The sequence below is a fragment of the Macaca nemestrina genome, chromosome 3 (assembly GCF_043159975.1).
Source record: "Macaca nemestrina isolate mMacNem1 chromosome 3, mMacNem.hap1, whole genome shotgun sequence".
Lineage (NCBI taxonomy): Eukaryota > Metazoa > Chordata > Mammalia > Primates > Cercopithecidae > Macaca > Macaca nemestrina.
Genome location: NC_092127.1, coordinates 39,539,510 through 39,558,529, shown reverse-complemented (window position 1 = coordinate 39,558,529; position 19,020 = coordinate 39,539,510). Strand labels below are relative to the sequence as shown.

Genomic DNA, 19,020 nt, shown 5'->3' with positions numbered 1-19,020 from the left:
AGGGTTTACTGGAAGGCAAGTTGTCTGTCATTTGTTAAGGGAGCAAACTATGGAGTTGTAGTGTTGAGATCTTGAGCTGTTTTTTTTTTAATGTTTTCTTATCTATAAAAGAGGATGATAATTAAAAGTTTCCCCGACATTGCCTAGTCTCCTAATAGGCGCTAAGTGAATATTAGCTGTTACTACTTGAACACTTTAATATTTTTTAAAGCCCAAGTGTTGGCAGAAAGTATTTTGTTATTTACTTTTGGCACTTGAGTCAGACTGACATTGTAGGAAATAATTTTTCTCAATACTAAGGGAAGAGGGATGATAAACAATTAAGAGTACCTACTATGTGGCAGTCACTGCTTTAGGTGGTTAGATCTGTTATTTCTCTTAGTTCTCATGACACATTTAAGGAGGTAGGTTGCCTTAGCCCAGCTTGATTGATAGCAATGTAACTGAAACCCTTTGAACACATCAGTTTCTCTGAGGCCACTCTACTATGTGCTTAGAGTTGGAATGCCAGCTCCTGATCTTTTTGGCTGCAAAGCTTGTATTTCTTCTATAATAACTCACAGAAATAGTTATGAAATGACTCTCAAAAATCTAGAGTATCAAAGCCTTTTATAAAAAGAGAATTTTCTACCAAAAACACAGAAACTATCAGTTTAAAACACTGCTGATTCTGAAGAGCTTACGCAACTTCACAAGCAAATTGATTTATTCAAATACTATTTGGAAATAAAATTTTGAGCAAAACGATTTCCCGCCTCCTAGCCTCCTGTTCATCTTAAGTGCTGGAGGTCATGTGATTTCCTGCCATCGGTGATATTAAGGGCCCTTGACTCATTCTGAGATAAAACCAGTAAAATACCTCACCCAAGAAAGTAATTTACTGTGACAAGATCTGGGGGAGAAAAGTATCATGTGTTTTACTTATTTATTTTTGCGTGTGTTTTAGAGCTTTACCACTCAAGGTCTGGTCCATGGGCCCACGTCAGCATTACTTAGACTTTTTTAGAAATGCAAAATCTCAGATTCACCTTCAGCTCTCTTGAATTCAGAGTCTACAATTTCACAAAGTCCCCAGCTACTTGTATGCACAAATTTCAGATTCACTGCTTTAGAAGACAAAACTGGAGAAAACTGTGTGTAGCAATTACCTGAACAATTGTGCTAATTATTAATGTTCAGAAGAGAAGAGTACAAAACCATAGTTTCTTTGCTTAGAGAATTTATAAACTAGTTGCCTATCACTGTAGTAGAGCAGTTGAGAGCTTGGTTGTTGGAGTCCAGCTGCCTGGGTTCAAGTCCCAGCTCACCGACTTGCTTAGATGCATGAGTCTGGTGCATCCCTAGTAAAGGGCTGCAATAAGATCAGATGTCGTCACCCATGGTCAGTGCCTAGCATAGTGCCTGCCACACAGTGTTGGTTATTTACTATTAAAGAATCCTGAGATATATGAGTTCTGTAATTTGATTAGAGTTTAAATGCTTAAAATGTGGCATGATTTGATGTATTTGAGAAAAGAAAATAGTCATAGAGTGAAGATAGGATTTCAGGTCTTGGGTTCTAGATCTGGCTGTACCACCAAGAGGCTGCATAACTTTGGGAAGGTTACCTAAGGCTTATCTACATTGTATGGAGATAATGATGTATACCATGGCTACCTGATAGAGTTTTCTGAGGGTCAATTGAAATAATGTATGTGGCCAAGTGTGGTGGCTCATGCCTATTATCCCAGCACTTTGGGAGGCTGAGGCAGGAGGATTGCTTAAGTCCAGGAGTTCCAGACCAGCCTGGGCAACATAGTGAGGCCTGTCTCTACCAAAAAAAAAAAATTAAAAACAAAAAAGATAAGTTAGTGAAGCATAGTGCCATGCCTGTAGTCCCAGCAACTTGGGAGGCTGAGGCAGGAGGATCACTTGAGCCCAGGAGTTCAAGGTTACAGTGAGCTATGTTCATGCCACTGCACTCTATCCTGGGCAACAGAGCAAGACCCTTTCTCTAAAAAATAAAAAAGAAAACAATAAATGTAAAAGTATGTTGTACACTGTAAGGCAGCAAGTGGGAACTGATATTTTCACACCCCATTTGTATGGGGGCCTGGAGTTTAGTTGCCTTCATAAAGCTGGCTATGTGAAAGACCAGACCAAAATCAGTTATTTCTATATCACTATTATGATATAAACAGGTTGAAATAAAATGGTAAGAAAGTGCAAGCATTAAAAATAAGTTGTACAGGTGTTTTGTCCCATGTGCCTGGTGTTTGCTGGTTTCTGACCCTGACCTAATTGTGACCAGTGTGATTCCTCATAATGCAAATTGTATTTCCTTCAATATTCAGTCCCATTATGTACAATTTGTATTGTAAAAACCAGGCTATAAAAGAAACACCTGGACTTCATAGAAAGTTGCCGTGCCTATGGAACTGATGCTGGAAGTGTGCAGTGTCAGATGTACAATCCACTGTATACTCTGTGGCATCTCCAGTTTGGGGAGAACATTGCCAATGCATTTTAGCCCTATTTTTACTTTTGGTGGAGAGTTATAATCAGATTAATTGAAATATCAATCTGGGCAATATTTATTGGCAAAGTATTGAAAAAATATTTGTCAAATGATGAATAGGGTAGATGTTGAAGTAAGGGTTGCCCTAGAAGGTAAACTATGATAGCATTAAAAAGTTGCCTCAGAAAGAATTGCAGGAGAAATCCTTTTATTTAAGTGATAGTTTATTGGTAAATGAAAAGTCTTTCTGAAGGAATCATTAAAATTGCATGTATTTTTTTGTGGCTGGGCACAGTGATTCACACCTGTAATCCTAGCACTTTGGGAGGCCAGGGTGGGTGGACTGAGCTCAGTCGTTTGAGACCAGCCTGGGCAATGTGGCAAGACCCTGTCTCTACTAAAAATACAAACATTAGCTAGGTGTGGTGGCATGCGCCTGTAGTCCCAGCTACTTGGGGGGCTGAGGGAGGAGGATTGCTTGAACCCAGGAGGTTGAGGCTGTAGTGAGCTGAGATGGTGTCACTGTACTCCAGCCTGGGCAACACAGCAACACCCTGTCTCAAAAGAAAATTACATGTATTTTTTTTATTAAAAAAAAAAAAGTTTTTAAAAATGGAGGTCTTGCTGTGTTTTCCAGGCTGTAGTGCAGTGGCTGTTAATAGGTGTAATCATAGCACATTGCAGACTCAAATCCCTGGACTGAAGCAATCCTCCTGCCTCACAGCCTCCTGAGTAGCTGGGAGTACAGGTCCGTATCACCGTGCCTGACTTACACTTACTTATCATGAATGTTAACTTACAACAGTAAGTACACTTTGATTCACCACATATTTGGTGTATATCTAAAGCTTTTTCAGTGTGATCAGTGAAGAAAGTTTTACCTTACCTATCTTGTATGACCTACATCTACAATATAGAGTTCATAATTCCTAGTTTCAGTTCTTTGAAATAAATGGAGGCCAGGGGTTGTGGCTCATGCCAGTAATCCCAGCACCTTTGGAGGGCAAGGCAGGCGGGTCACTTGAGGTCAGGGGCTCACAAGCCGCCTGGGTAACATGGTGAAACCCCGTTTCTACTGAAAATACAAAAATTAACCAGGCGTGGTGGTGTGTGCTTGTAGGCCCAGGTACTCGGAAGGCTGAGGTGGGAGGATCACTTTAACCATGGAGGCGGAGGTTGCAGTGAGCCGAGATTGCACCACTGCACTCCAGCCTGGGCAAAAGAGTGACAGTCTGTCTCAAAAAAAAAAAAAGAAAGAAAGAAATGGAGACCATAGACACCTGAAAGAAAAGAAAAGAAAAGGAAGGGAGGGAGAGAGGGAGGGAGGGAGGAAGGGAGGGAGACCATAGATAACTGCGAACCAATCTGAGGACATAATCCATTTAAATTTTATTAGGCCCCCCACCCCCCAAAATGTAAGATATCTCGACAACGTTTAATTCAGTAGCAGTTTATTTTAGTAATTATGGAGCTTTTCCAAAAAATTCAAGTTAATTTATATTGAAAAACTTCATTTTTATATTCATATTTTCTCAATTTATATTATTAAATCATGTGATGTTGTCAGGCACAACTGGTGTAAACAGGTTTGGGAGGAAACAGAACTGACTCTTGGTACATATTAAACTCAGCTGGTGGAAGTGGGTATATTTGGGTATCAGAAAGTAGTCTGTGAGTCCTGGGCATCCAGTGTCCTTCAGCCAGAATGTTTCACAGGGGGAATAGAGAGCATTGTGGAGAGAGAATCAGCAAGGTTTTATTGCATCATTTGTTTTGGCAATTGGCTGTGAAGAAGCTTGGCATGAAGGGAGGTATTTTGGTTTTTGGTTTGTGGAGCCTTTTTGCTTAACATTTTGTGAAGACTAACTTAAGGTCATTTGGCAAACGTGTTATTTCACAGCATAAAAGCTTCTATTCTCATGAGGCAAGAAGCAAGAACACATTTTTCTTTGCCACTGAATGTCTCTCACTCTGTTTTGGAATTGTGTTTAATACATAAAATCTGCACTGATTTTGGACTTCATTGAAAGAGATTCTTTAAGGTTGATTCGGGATGGAAATGAGGTAGTCTAGTAATTTTCAAAGTGCTACTGAATTATGTAACAGTCTTTGTGAAACCAGAGGAACCCAAATTTTAGAGCAAATAAAACTTTACATTTTAAATTTGTTCATGTTTTTAAATGAATGTCTTTTTGCTTTTTCGTTCAAAGAGCATTTTGACAAAGAACATAATTGAAGTGTATAGGAGTGTGTATAGAATATATTGACTTCTTAAAAACGGAGGTTGTTTTCCCCCCTCCTAGTTTCCAGCATATAGTGGGAAGTTTAACTAAATGTGTATGAAATATATATATATATATTTTTTTGAGACGGAGTCTCGCTCAGTCGCCCAGGCTGGAGTGCAGTGGCGCAATCTCGGCTCACTGCAAGCTCCGCCTGCCAGGTTCACGCCATTCTCCTTATGAAATAAATTTTTAAAAAATTATATACTGTAAGTCATGCATATTCTTGCCATTTCGGAAAGGTCAAGATAAAGTATTGTATACTACTGTCACTCTGTTAATGAAGAGAGTATATGCTGTACCTTGACAGAACACTGGAATTGAAGGCAGAAGCCAAAGTTTCAGACCCTGGCCTGATTGATGTCTGGTACAGCATTTAATTATTCTGAACCTCAGTTTCTCCTGTGAAGTGATGGTGATAGGTCTCTTTCATCCACAAAATGGGGGCAGTAATACCTACCTCAGAGGGCTATTGTCAGGATTCAGTGAGATATATTAAAAACAATTAAGAAAAGAGATAATCATTTTATTACTAAAATTTTTTTTATATAAAATAAGGAGAAAAAATAAAAATAAAACCTATTAAAAGCATTTAGCTCTGTGTCACAGAGTATTTGATAAATGTAGCATTTATTATTTTAAAAATGCAGAGGTGACCGAATGCTCCAGGCCATTACCCTTGAGCCTGGCACTTCTATTTATGTTGGGCTTAATGCCCTCTTGCGGAGTAATAGCACTTTTGGACATTTTGTTCAAACCTGTTTCCTCCCATGTCCTGCCTAATGCCCCAAAATAGAGTGAAATTATAGCTAAGGGACTAATAGCTGGTTACTTGCACCTTGGCTTTTGTTGCCTGGTGAACTGCTGGCAATTAATGTGCTGTGAGTGTCCTGTGGTGTCCTATGTGGCAACTTTCTCCAGCTGAAATAAAGGAAGGCAGCACTGAAAAGGCTGGACAGGCTCTTTTCTTCCCTCTCTTCCATTCTTAGCAGTGTGACTGTGGCTACACAGTCTTCCCAGTTCCAGTAGCTGGCACCTGCTCTTTCAGGGAAGGCTTCTCTGGGTTGGCAGTGCCTCAGCACCTACTGCCTTGCTTGTCGCCAGCTCTCCTGCCGCATCCCAGGCGTCAGACCTCCTAGGTGGTTTTTATTTTTGTTTTGTTCTGTTTTTAGTGTAGCTAACTATATCATGAAGAAATGGTCCCAAAGGGATTATTTGCTAGTCCTTTCTTGTCCCTCCCACATGACATCTCAGCTATATAGGAGGGAGGGAAACCATTGTTTACAACATTTATGAAACTTTTATTTCTGGAAAGGGTAACCAACCAACATAAAGAATTTGCAGAGGACTCAGTGAATTATGGGTCTGGGGAAGCATCCTGGTCAGTTTATCTGAGTCCATGGAAGAGTGAAATCATCATATTACATGTTGGGACAGCCAATTAGAACCTCTGCATGCCCCAGAAAAGCCTAGAGTGAACTTGCTTCTTGCCTAAGGCTAACCTTTCCTGCACCTCTGGCATTTCTCTGAAGATAAGGACTATTGAATTAATTCCTTTGGAAGTCTAGGAAAGTAGCATTTTGAATGCTTTATTTTATTCCACAAGAAGCTTTAAAAGGAAAATGTGTCGCTAGGTATGGTCTCAGAAGCTCCAGTGAAGTTTTACAGTAATTATTGATTAGAATTTTATGTGGCTCTGGGCCGGGTGCGGTGGCTTATGCCTAGCACTTTGGGAGGCCAAGGCGGGCGGATCACCAGAGATCAGGAGTTCGAGACCAGCCTGGCCAACATGGTAAAACCCCACCTCTACTAAAAATATAAAAATTAGCTGGGTGTGGTGGCAGGCGCCTGTGATCCCAGCTACTTGGGAGGCTGAGGTAGGAGAATTACTTGAACCTGGGAGGCAGAGGTTGTAGTGAGTCAAGATTGCACCACTGCATTCCAGTCTGGGAAACAAAGTGAGGCTCCGTCTCAAAAAAAAAAAAACAAAACGAAAAAAGTATTTTATGTGACTGTGGTTAAAATGTAAAGACCACAAAGTGAGGTACTGTGCACAGTATTAAGGTTGTTAGTGTAATACAGCTTATTCAACTGACGTTTTGCATTAGTTTGAATCACATATGAAATCACATATGTTCACCAGAGTGTAGAAAGCATTAAAAATAATATACATTGATTTTATAAGAGCCAGGAGGAAAAACAGGGAACAGTAAGTGTAGCATCTACAAGATTTGGATCCCGTGAACCTTCTGGATATTAGCCTTTGTTAAATAACAAAACCCAGTGAGAAAAACACATGTAATTTGAAAGCACTTGTGACATAAAATGATTGATTGATTGATTAATTTTTTATTTTTTTGAAATGGAGTTTCATTGTCGCCCAGGCTGGAGTGCAGTGGCATGATCTTGGCTCACTACAACCTCCACCTCTTTGGTTCAGGAGATTCTCCTGCCTCAGCCTCCCTAGTAGCTGGAATTACAGGTGCCCATCATCACACCCAGCTAATTTTTGTATCTTTAGTAGAGACAGGGTTTCACCGTGTTGGCCAGCTGGTCTTGAACTACTGACCTCAGGTGATCTGCCCACTTCAGCCTCCCAAAGTGCTGGAATGAAAGGCGTGAGCCGCTGTGCTGGGTCTGATTTTTTAATTCTATATGCAGAATAGAGAATTGGAAGCCCAGTAACTGGTTCAAAACAATAAATGGCCCATATACTGCCCTGAGAGAAGCTGAATGCTGACTTAAATTTTATTTTTTGGAGGTGACTTTAATTAATGGTTAAGATACAACCAAAAATATGCATTATTACTGTTCAAAGAAGAGTTGTTTTAATATCCTACCTCTTTTATTTAAAAAGAAAAAATACTCCTTATCGTGCTGGTGCTTGAATGTACAAAATGGTGCTTTAAGTGGAATAGGCTTATGGAACAAATTCAAGACCAATATCATTCATTTGTGAGTACAAAGAGCTGAATAATGAGCTTGGCAAATGCGTTAAGATGTTAAACAAAATACTGTTAGAACAAAGGAATGACTCACTCTGACTGTGAGAGAATCTTCCCTCCTCTCCAGAGTTGGAACATTTAAAGCAGGGCTTTGACAAGTGAGCAGGACTTCAATTAGTGAAGGAGTAAATGAGAATGTTATTGGTCTGAGCAAAGGCATCGAGGTACGTGAAAGTCCATGGAGTACTTGGCCACCACTGAAGGATCTACCAGTGCAGAACCCACCATTGCTATACATGCTCTTTTGCCTTTGAATATGGGGGTGGGGATGGAATTAGTGACAGGATGAATCTTGTATGGGAGGCCAGAACCAGATGGTGAGGGGCCTTCCATGTGGTGCTGAAGACAGTGAGAAGCCTCAGGAGTGCTTGATATGACCTGATAGCCCTGTCACTGGATTGGAGTAATGCTTCAGGCCTGCCAGCCTTGACACCTATTTGTGCACTGTCCTCTATTTGACAAACTTTTTTTTTTTGGAGGTGGGGGACAGGATCTGGCTCTGTCATCTAGGCTGGAGTGCAGTGGTACAATCACGACTCAATGCAACCTCGACCTCCTGAGCTCAAGCAACTTACCCACCTCAGCTTCCCGAGTAGCTGGAACTACGTGCATGTGCCACCACACCCAGCTAATTTTTAAATAATTTTTTACTGGCCGTAGCAATGCTGGCATGTTAACTGATAACTGAAACTTAGGTTCACGTTTATGTAAAGTGTGTAAAACCTATTAGAGCATGCATGGAAGGCACTCAGTAAAGGTTTGGTTCCTTTTGCCCCTCGGTAAGTTTATTTTACCATCTTCCTGCCTGCCATTCTGACTTTATTAAATCAACCTGTGGACCAGAGTGTTAATGAGATGTTATTGCAGAAGAGATTGAGAAAATTGGTATATCTTACAGATAACATACAGAATTTTTTTGTAACATAAAAAATGCAGTTTTATTATTGCTTGTGCCTCAACTGCTTAAGTGAATATTAAAGGGCTTGGAGAAAAAATAAATAATTTTTTAGTAGAAACAGGGTTTTGCCATGTTGCCCAGGGTTTTGCCATGTTGCCCAGGGTTTCACCATGTTGCCCAGGCTGGTCTTGAACTCCTGGGCTCAAGTGATCCTCCTTGCCTCAGCCTCCCGAAGTCCAGGATTATAGGTGTGAGCCACTACAACCAGCCACAAACTCTTATATGTTTATTAAATCTGTATTAGGATCCTTTCCATCAGAAAAACAGGCACGAACTGGTTTGAGGAGAAAATGTAGGCGCTTATTGGCCTATGCTAGATCTAGCTGTGCTAGGAAACCAGGAAGCCCGAGTATTTTGTCATCAGGACTCAGTGTGTTTCCTGTGGCTTTTTCCATATGCCCCTGGTAGCTTTAAGGTGGTTCCAACATAGTTCTGGGTTCCATTCCATCCCTTCCACCAAGCATATCTGAATGAACTTTCACAAAAGGGCACAATTTCAGAATCAAACTGTGTAATTGGAAACCTGATGCTCTACTGGCATTGATCAAAAGCTGTCCTAGATTGAGTGGAGGGGGATGGTTCCCCAATGAAAAAGTTTGTTCTGTTATCAGAAAAGTGGGGACATGGATGCTGAGTGACAAATGCCAACTTGCAACCTAGGCCTGGTTCATAAGGGCTTCTCATCCTTAATCTTTTGAGTAATACGTTTGTCACTCTTTCTCTTCACTTGCCGGTGAACATTGGCCAGAGTGTCCTTTAGTTACTGTTTACCGCTCCACTAGACTGTGAGCTCCTTGAAATTGAGGCTTCTTTCCTTCATGTCAACAGCATTAACATAGATGATGTACCAAGAATCTTGCTATGTATTAGGTATGCAGAGATAAACCAGATCGGAACATGTTCTCATAAGGTACTTATCTTGATGCGGGACTTGGGTCATAAATGTGATTTAAGTACTCTGGTGTACTCTAGCGTATTTGTGGGACTTCATACCTGGGTACTTCATTTTACAAAGATTTCTATTTTTAGAGCCAGTATGAATTTCTATGTGAGATACTGTTGTGTGTTTTATTTGTTTTGATTTTTTTAGAAGCAGACTTTTCATATTATTACCATGTGCCTTTAAACACCTAAAGGAAGCTAATGAACTATTTGTTGAAGCCTCCACTAGACAAATGTACAGAAATGGAAGTGGGGTGATGGGTTTAATTTTTTGATTTTGCCTTTGTCATGGTAGGAAGCTTATTTTTAAAAATTTTACCTTCTGTGAGCTTTACTGGAATATAATTTTATATGCAATAACATGTACCAATTTTGACTACACAATTAAATGAGTTGTGACAAGTGTACAGTCATGTTACCACCTCTAAAATTCATGATTTAGAACATTAGAAAGCTTATTTTTATAAGTAATACACAATGTGAATGTACTTTCTCATTTAAGTAACGGGAGCTGGTTGGGTGTGGTGGCTCATACCTATAATCCCAGCACTTTGAGAGGTCGAGGTGGGTGGATCACTTGACCCCAGGAGTTCAGGACTAGCCTGGGCAACATGTAGAAACCCCAACTCTACAAAAAATATGAAAATTAGCTGGGTGTGGTGGCATGCACCTGTGGTCCCAGCTACTCAGGAAGCTGAGGTAGGAGGATAGCTTGAGCCCAGAGGCAAAGCTTGCAGTGAGCCATGATTGTGCCACTGCACTCCAGCCTGGGCAACAGAGCAAGACCCTGTCTCCAAAAACTAAAAATAAATAACAATAGCATATGAAAATGACTCAAAATGAATTCAGAAGGTTGAACTCACCAGCATTAACAGCATACAGATAAGAATATGCTGCATAATTCTGTTCTGGATCAAAACATGTATTTTCCTTCTGTATACAAGCTGAAGTGTATAATTAGTCCATATGAACTGTAGAGTTGGAATATGTGTTTCAAGAGATTCGGCTTTTGTGTGCAGCAAAGTGCTACTTTATGAAAGGAAGAGAATGATTATACTGATATTTGATAAGTGAATAAACTGCCTACTTGTATCCTGTCTAAAAATGTGTCTGGCAGTGACCATGGAAACGTGGCCTCAGGGAGTCCCCTCTGGAGGGTCAGAAATAGCAAGAGGGAAATAGAGAGGCTGTCTGGTTACTGCCAGCAGGTGTTGAGAAAAGCTTGCAGTCATCATGGGTAAAACTCCTGAGACATCCATGGGAGTAGCTTATGGTGGGCATTGTACATCAATAAGATTGGGGTTTCTGAGTTTTTACCCTAGGAGCAATGGGAAGAGGGCAGAGGCAAGACTGTACAAATGGGGTACATTGAGGAAAACAGGCAGCCCTACAGGAAGGTAGGAAACATGGGAATTGATGTCATGAATGAAATAATCTGTACAGATGTAAAGCAGGAAGGAAGAAGGGGGCTAGGACTGAGCCTTGAAGAATTCCACTAGTAATGACCAGAGGGAGGATGCTAGGTGGGCGAGGAGTGGCCTGGGTAGTTGGGGAAAGACAGATGAATGTGAGGTAAAAGTCAGGGGAAAAGAGTCTTTTAGGAAGGAGGTAAATGGAGAAATTCTGCCAAGGGGTCATTGTAAGGTGAGAACTGAGACCTACCCATTGCACTCAACCCAAGTGGAGGTTGCTAGTGATCAGGAACCTCTGCGAAGGATGATAGTGCAAAAGCCATGTTAGATGTTTGTTGAGACAAACTTGAGAAATATCTAAATGTTATTACAAATGATCTCATCAAGAAGTAAAAACTGACAAGATCCTGAGAAGGCAGGAGAAGGTGGATTTCAGACCTCACTGCAGGGAGGACACACTGACCCTATGTAACAAGAAGGAAGGTGTAAAGAACAGGGATGTAGGGGCTGGGCATTACGGCTCACGCCCATAATCTTAGCACTTTGTGAGGCTGAGGTGGGTGGCTTGCTTGATCCCAGGAGTTCAAAACTAGATGGGGGCAACATAGTGAGGCCGTCTCTACCAAAAATAAATAAATTAATAGCCGGACATGGTGGCACATGCCTGTAGTTCCAGCTACTCTGAAGGCTGAGGTGGGAGATCAGTTAAGCCGTGAGGTTGAGGCTGCAGTGAGCTATGATCATGCCACTGCACCTGCAGCCTGGACAGTAGACTGAGGCATTGACACACATGCACACACATACACACTTTTTGTGTGTCCATACACAAAAAGAATATGTTGTGTATAGGTTTCAGGGAGTTACTATTTTTTTTCTTTTTCTTTTTTTTTTTTTTTTGAGACAGAGTCTTGCTCTGCTGCCCAGGCTGGAGTGCAGTGGTGTGATCACTGCAGTCTTGACCTCCTGGGGTCAAGCAATCCTCCCACCACAGTCTTCCAAGTAGCTGGGACCACAGATGTGCACCACCGTGCTTGGCTAATGTATTTTTTGTAGAGACAAGATCTTGCTATGTTACCCAGGCTGGTCTCAAACTCCTGAACTCAAGTAATCCGCCTTCCTCGGCCTCCTAAAGTGCTGGGATTACAGGCTTGAACCACTGCGCACAGCCGGGAGTTACTGTTTTCTAGTGTGCATGTCCAAACTCAAACATTGTGATGGAAAATACATTTCTGCATTAGCTGGTTTAGTGTTTCTCACTTTTTTTTCCCGTTATTGCCCTTTAAGGAGAAAAATTAAATTTAAATGAGTTATATTTATTAAGTAACTCAAAATCTTTAAATTTTTTTTTAATTTTACATTTTTGAGATTGTAAGGGTTTTTTTTTTTTTTTTTTGAGACAAGGTCTTACTCTGTTACCCAGGCCAGAGTGCAGTGGTGTGATCACAGCTCACTGCAGCCTTAAGCTCCCGGGCTCAAGCAATCCTCCCAGCTCAGCTCCCACCACCCACTTCTCCGAGTAGCTGAGACTACAAGTGTGTGCCACTATGCATGCCCAACTAAATTTTGTATTTTTTGTAGAGATGGTTTTGTTTTTTTTTTTAGATGGTGTCTTGCTCTTTTGCCCAGGCTGGAATGCGGTGCTGGGATCTTGGCTCACTGCAACCTCCGCCTTCAAGTGATTCTCATGCCTCAACGTCCCCAGTAGCTAGGATTACAGGTGCACACCACCATGCCCAGCAAATTTTTGTATTTTTGTTAGAGACAGGGTTTCACCATGTGGGCCAGGCTGGTCTTGAACTTATGACCTCAAGTGATCCACCCGCCTCTCCCAGCAGAGATGGAGGTTCGTCATGTTGCCGGGCTAGTCTTGAACTCTCTGAGTTCAAGTGATCAGCCTGCCTTGGCCCCCCAAAGTTCTGGGATTACAGGCATGAGCCACCATGCCTGGCCCAGAATCTTTTAGTTTTATTCTGATGAGATAAATAATAAATAATATAATTTTGTCAGGTTTGAACTTTGGAGGGCCACAGATCATTGTAATATCTATGATGCTTTGCCCCCTTTATTATTAATTTGCTAAGGCTACCATAATAAAATACTTCACACTGGGTGGCTTAAATAACAGAAATCTATTTTCTCACAGTTCTGGATATGAGAAATTCAAGATAAAGGTGTCAGCAGGTTTGATTTCTCCGGAGGCACCTCCCCCTTCTGGCTCTGTGTTCGCATGACTTTTCCTCTCTGCATGCACGCCCTGGTATCTGTGTGTCCACATTTTCTTCTCTTATAAGGACACTGGTCGCATTGGATTATTGTCTACTCATATGACTTCATTTAATCTTAATTACCTTTTTAAAGACTTTCTCTCTAAATACAGTCACATTCTGCTGTCCTAGAGGGTAGGGCTTAAACATATGAATTTTAGGGGGATGTAATTCAGTCTATAACACCTCCCAATAAGCTACTTTTGCCTCCCCTCCACCACAGAGGCACACTGCCCCTTTGAGAAGGCATGAGCTAATTGATAAAGGTTACTCTCTATTTTGCTTACTGGGTAGAGTACTGGGGATGTAAAGTTGCATTCCTCTATTGAGCACCTAATGTATGTTGGGTACCATACCAGTCTCTGGGAATATAAATGTCTCGAAGGAATTCTTCAACATATAAACTAAATATAAACTAAAATGCTGTAATATAATGATAAATATACTAACAGACTGAGATGTTCATTAACTGTTGCTTGAATGGATAACTGAAGTGGCCGTGATTAATTCTGCTGAAAGTAGTTAGAAACAACTGCACAGGAGAGGTGGCGTTTTTTGGAGGTGGATGAATTGGATTTGTGAATATAGAGCTGGGATCAGGCCACTGCACTCCAGCTGGGGTGACAGCAAGACACCATCTCAAAAAAGAAGAGAAAAGGAAATCCAAGTAGAAACACAACTGAAGGTGCCTCAGGCATGGAGGAGTGAAAATGCAGGCCTTATTGGAAGAATCATGAATAGCATAGTATTTAGAAACCTTAGGGAGTATGTTGAGAAGAAGAAATAGTGAGATGTGGAGCCAGATTCTGAAGGATGTTGAATACGATTTTGCTGAGGGATTTGAATTTTTTTCTTTGCGCAATGAGGAATTAACAAAGTGAGCAGGAGTGTGACACTCCAGGAGGCCATGTTAAATGCTTATATTGTGCCCTTCAGAAGCACAGACACCACATCAAAGGGAGTGCCATTCACATCCTAGACATGAGCTCACATGAGAGTGGCTGGTGTAGAGATTTCAGGCTTCTCAGTTGAATCCTGGAGCTGCAGAGGAGAGAACTCTTCCTTCATAAATTCCACCAGCCACCCCTCTATGCACATACACACACCACTTTATGGCGTACATACATGTGTCTCCTGCACCATTGCATATGCCTCCTGGATGTCCCCAAAGGTGGTATCTCTTGTCACTTCTTCTCTGCCACTCTTAGGTTCCTAATCGCTGTCTCTCACCCACTTTGAAACCTGACACAGTCACCTGTGTCACCTGTGGCCCATGCCTCGAAGGCATGGGCCAATGAAATGTGCATGCTTACAGCACATGTGCCCTGGCATGTGGTGGGGGTGTTGTGAAAAGCTGAGAGTGGGGGCTTCTCTTTATGAAGGTAAAGCTGTAACATTTGACTGCTTCTTCGAGTAGGGCTTTCATGGTATGCAGTAATATAATAAATAATTAAAGTCTTCATTGACGAAGAGAAGCCTTTCCCAGTTTGCATGAAGGTGAATTGAATTGGTCATGACAGTGAAAGTGATATGATCAGGAAAATGTTTTTAGAAAAATAGTCCTAGTGGCAAAATAGAATTTGGATTAGATGGGAGTTGGGACAGTGAGAGGGGAGGTGGTCAAGAGAACATGTTTTCATATGCTCCACTTTGCTAGGACAGGAATCCCTGGGCACGTGACTTAGGAATGAGAGAAACGTAAAACAGAATGATCCAGCATATAAAAGGTAATAAGCACCTGTGACTTCCTTTTCCGTCTTCTTTACTCTTTTGTTTGCAAACACTCTTTGATGACTCTTTTTAAAAAAAAATTGTATTATTATTATTTTTGTGTGTGCGAGACGGGGTCTTAGTCTGTCGTCCAGGCTGGAGTGCAGTGGTGTGATCGCTGCTCACTGCAGCCTCGACCTCCCAGGCTTCAGTGATTTTCCCACCTCAGCCTCTTTAAGTAGCTGGGACTACAGACATGTGCTACCACATGCCTGGCTAATGTGTGTATTTTTTGTAGAGTCAGGATTTCACCACGTTGCCCAGGCTGTTCTCCAACTCCTGAGCTCAAGCAATCCGCCTGCCTCGGCCTCCCAGAGTGCTGAGACTGCAAGTGTGAACCACCATGCCTGGTTTTGATGACTCATTGTGGAGAGTGCTTTAAGAGCAGCATTTTTCTCCCCTGATAAGTTACATGTTTGTTATTTTGCAGCTTTTAGGATTTAATTTACTTTCAGTATTCAAGCAGCATGTTGATCAGGAGGTCCCAAGGATGCTAGTGAAGTTCATCTGTCTATTTTGAGATTGTTGTTGTCCCTGGGCTCAAGGAGGTTAAATAATTTGTTCAAACTTCTACAAGGTTATTGTACGGCTGAGGAAATGGCGGTATTAAATCTCTAAATGACTTGTTTTGTTTCACAGTAAATTGGGATAGAGCCAAGATTTGTAATCATTCCTGTGTTCCGCTAAGACTCCAAAGTTGAGCCAGGCACTAATTGGGCAGACTGTCCTATCCAACCATCAGGTTCATTCCTATTGGACTTTATTCTGAGAGAAGAAAAAGGGCCTCTTTGCTCCAGATATTTGGAAACATTTGTGTTATTGGGTCATGGATAGGAAAGAGCCTCAGAAATCCTCTGCCCCAGTGCCTACATGTTATTGGGGAGGTAATTAAAGCTCCGGAGAGGCTGTAACTTAAATGACACAGATGTTTGGTGACAGGAAGCAGGACTCCTGATTCCAAATTTAATGTTTTTTCAATTAATATGTGATCTATCCCTGTAACTTGAAAAAACAAATATACAAAAACTCAAAAGAGGTAAATTCATTTGTGTCAAAAAGAAACGACAAAAAGGACTGCAACAATTTAGGTAAAACATTTGACTACTTTGTATGGACTTTAAAGTATACAGATTGTGAGCAGGGACTGAAAGTTAGTCAATGAAGGTATAGAAAACTTACTTTCAGGGTAAGCGAGGAAGCGTCTCTTTTTGTGATGTAAATCAGAATAGAATTGCCCAGATACAGGCTATCTTTGATCTCACAAGGGTCTTGTAAACCAGTAATAAATGTGCTTTCTATTTGCAGTTTCAGCTAACCTCTATAAATTAGAAAAATAAATGGATACTGGTGAATCAGACACCTGCAGAGCTACTTGATAGGTCTTCCCTCAAGAGCCAGATATAAGTCTGTGTTTGTGTGTTCAGAGGGTAATATATCTAGGATGTGCATTGCTAAGAGACAAAATACAAATTTTTTGGTTCCCAGAGGTCTGAGATGGTTCCCACTTCTTTAGATTATATCAGATAATTTATAAGACATGAGACTGATAAAAGACGATGTGACACCCCGTAATTCAATACAGGAACTCACAGACGATCTCTGGAATCATTTTGGTTTTCTAATATATTAACAGTTTGTGAGGAAAGGAAGGAAGCCAGGTTATATACATTGAAAAGTATGCACAGATGCACCCAGCATCCACAGAGATGTGTTTCCATTTGTATTTTATTACATTGGCAAATTACAAAGGGCTGGGAAAGTGGGAGATGAGAGATTGCAATTTGTGAAACTATTATTTTAGAGCTGAATTGTCCAGGGAATGTACAATTCAACTTTAAAAGAAATGTAAAAGAAAATAAGAAGACATTTTGTGTGATGTCTGTGTCTGATTTCTTACCTTTATAGAGGGGCGTTGCTTCAAGGTTGTATCTTGTAATCTTACTGCTAGGGGCTTATGGCTGTGTGATTCTTCCCGGGATTGGTCAGACCTCAGCAGAGTCATGAACATTTCAGACCTTATTGTGACTCTCTTCATGTCACCACTTTCTGTTTATTGGTTTTTATTTATTTACTTATTTTGAAACAGGGTCTTGCCCTTTTGGGCAGGCTGGAGCGCAGTTGTACAAACATGGCTCATGGAAGCCTCAACTTCCTGGGCTCAGATGATCCTCCCACCTCAGCCTCCCAAAGGGCTGGGACCACACGCACGCACCACCATGCCTGGCTAATTTTTTGTATTTTTTTGTAGAGATGGGATCTTGCTATGTTGCCCAAGCTGGTCTTGAACTCCTGGCCTCAAGCTGTCCTCCAACCTTGGCCTCCCAAAGTGCTGTGATTACAGGCGTGAGCCACTGCATCCAGCCTGATTTATTTATTTATTTTATTTGTTTTTTTTTTTTTTTTTTTTTTTTGAGACAGAGTCTCGCTCAGTCACCCAGGCTGGAGTGCAGTGGCCTGATCGTGGCTCACTGCAAACTCCGCCTCCTGAGTTCACGCCATTCTCCTGCCTCAGCCTTCTGAGTAGCTGGGACTACAGGCGCCTGCCACTACATCCGGCTAATATTTTTTGTATTTTTAGTAGAGACAGGGTTTCACCGTGTTGGCCAGGATGGTCTCGATCTCCTGACCTCATGATCCTCCTGTCTCAGCCTCCCAAAGTGATGGGATTACAGGCGTGAGGCACCGCGCCTGGTCGCCTGATTTATTTTTAATACGTTAAAGTTTAATTATTAGGGACAGAGGAGCAACTTTAGACTCTCTGCACTTCAAATATTGGGATTTAGGGCCAACTTTATTAAGTAGTATTATCTTCCATATATATTTGTATAGCTTCCCTCATAAAATTTCTATCCCATATTAGGAAAGATCAGAATGTTAATTTTAGTTAACCTAATAAATATCTAGATATTTTAAGTTAATTTATTGGATATAATTTCAAATCAAATGTATGTATTAATTATGTTTCTGAGCTTTTTCTAAGTCTTCTTTTTTTAAAATTTTTAAATTTTTTTATTTTGTGGAGATGCGGTCTCACTCTGTGGCCTAGGCTGGTCTCAAACTCCTAGACTCAGGTGATCCTCCTGCCTCAGTCTCCCAAAGTGCTGGGATTTTAGGCATGAGTGCTGTGCCCAGCCTAAGTCTTCTATTTTAAAGGCCTTCCTTGCTGTACATACTCTTTGCTTCCTGGGACATTGATAAGTTTAACCCAGAAGTAGCTGCAACATAGAGGACAATAACTCAGACCCACATTTGACAGATCTTCTCTTTTCACTCCCTTATTCTGCCTCCTGGTCTTATCATTTAGCTTAATATTTAATATGACATTAGAATTCTCTAATGAGTGTTGGTACTGAGAATTGACTATGACTGCGCAACACAGCTCTCTTTCTTCCAAAATTGGCAAAACGACAGTTGGTTAATCATTCTGCAGGGTGGTACCTAGTCAAATGGAGTCCTATCTTTCGAAACCAGTCATCTAAGGCCAGGCTCGGTGGCTCACACCTGTAATTCCAGCACTTTGGGAGACTGAGACTGGCGGATCTCCTGAGGTCAGGAGTTTGAGGCCAGCCTGGCCAACATGATGAAACCCTGTCTCTATGAAAAATACAAAAATTCACTGGGCGTGGTGGCAGGCGCCTGTAGTTCCAGCTACTTGGGGGGGCTGAGGCAGGAGAATCGCTTGAACCTGGGAGGCAGAGGTTGTAGAGAGCTGAAATTGTACCACTGCACTCCAACCTGGGTGACAGAGTAAGACTCCATCTCAATAAATAAATAGATAAATAAACCAGCCGTTTAAATAATCATTCATTCCCTTTTTTCTTCAATAACTACTACATTATAGAGGAATTCAGAGCCCAGGATCCTTGCCCAACCCCCCACCCCATGCTGTG

At 41.3% G+C, this 19,020-nt stretch overlaps 1 protein-coding gene across 13 annotated transcripts in view; it reads left to right on the top strand.

The window, feature by feature from the left end:
- Positions 1–19,020, top strand: part of LOC105463461 (doublecortin like kinase 2) — a 184,394-nt gene that overhangs the window by 67,721 nt on the left and 97,653 nt on the right. The window lies entirely within an intron of this gene.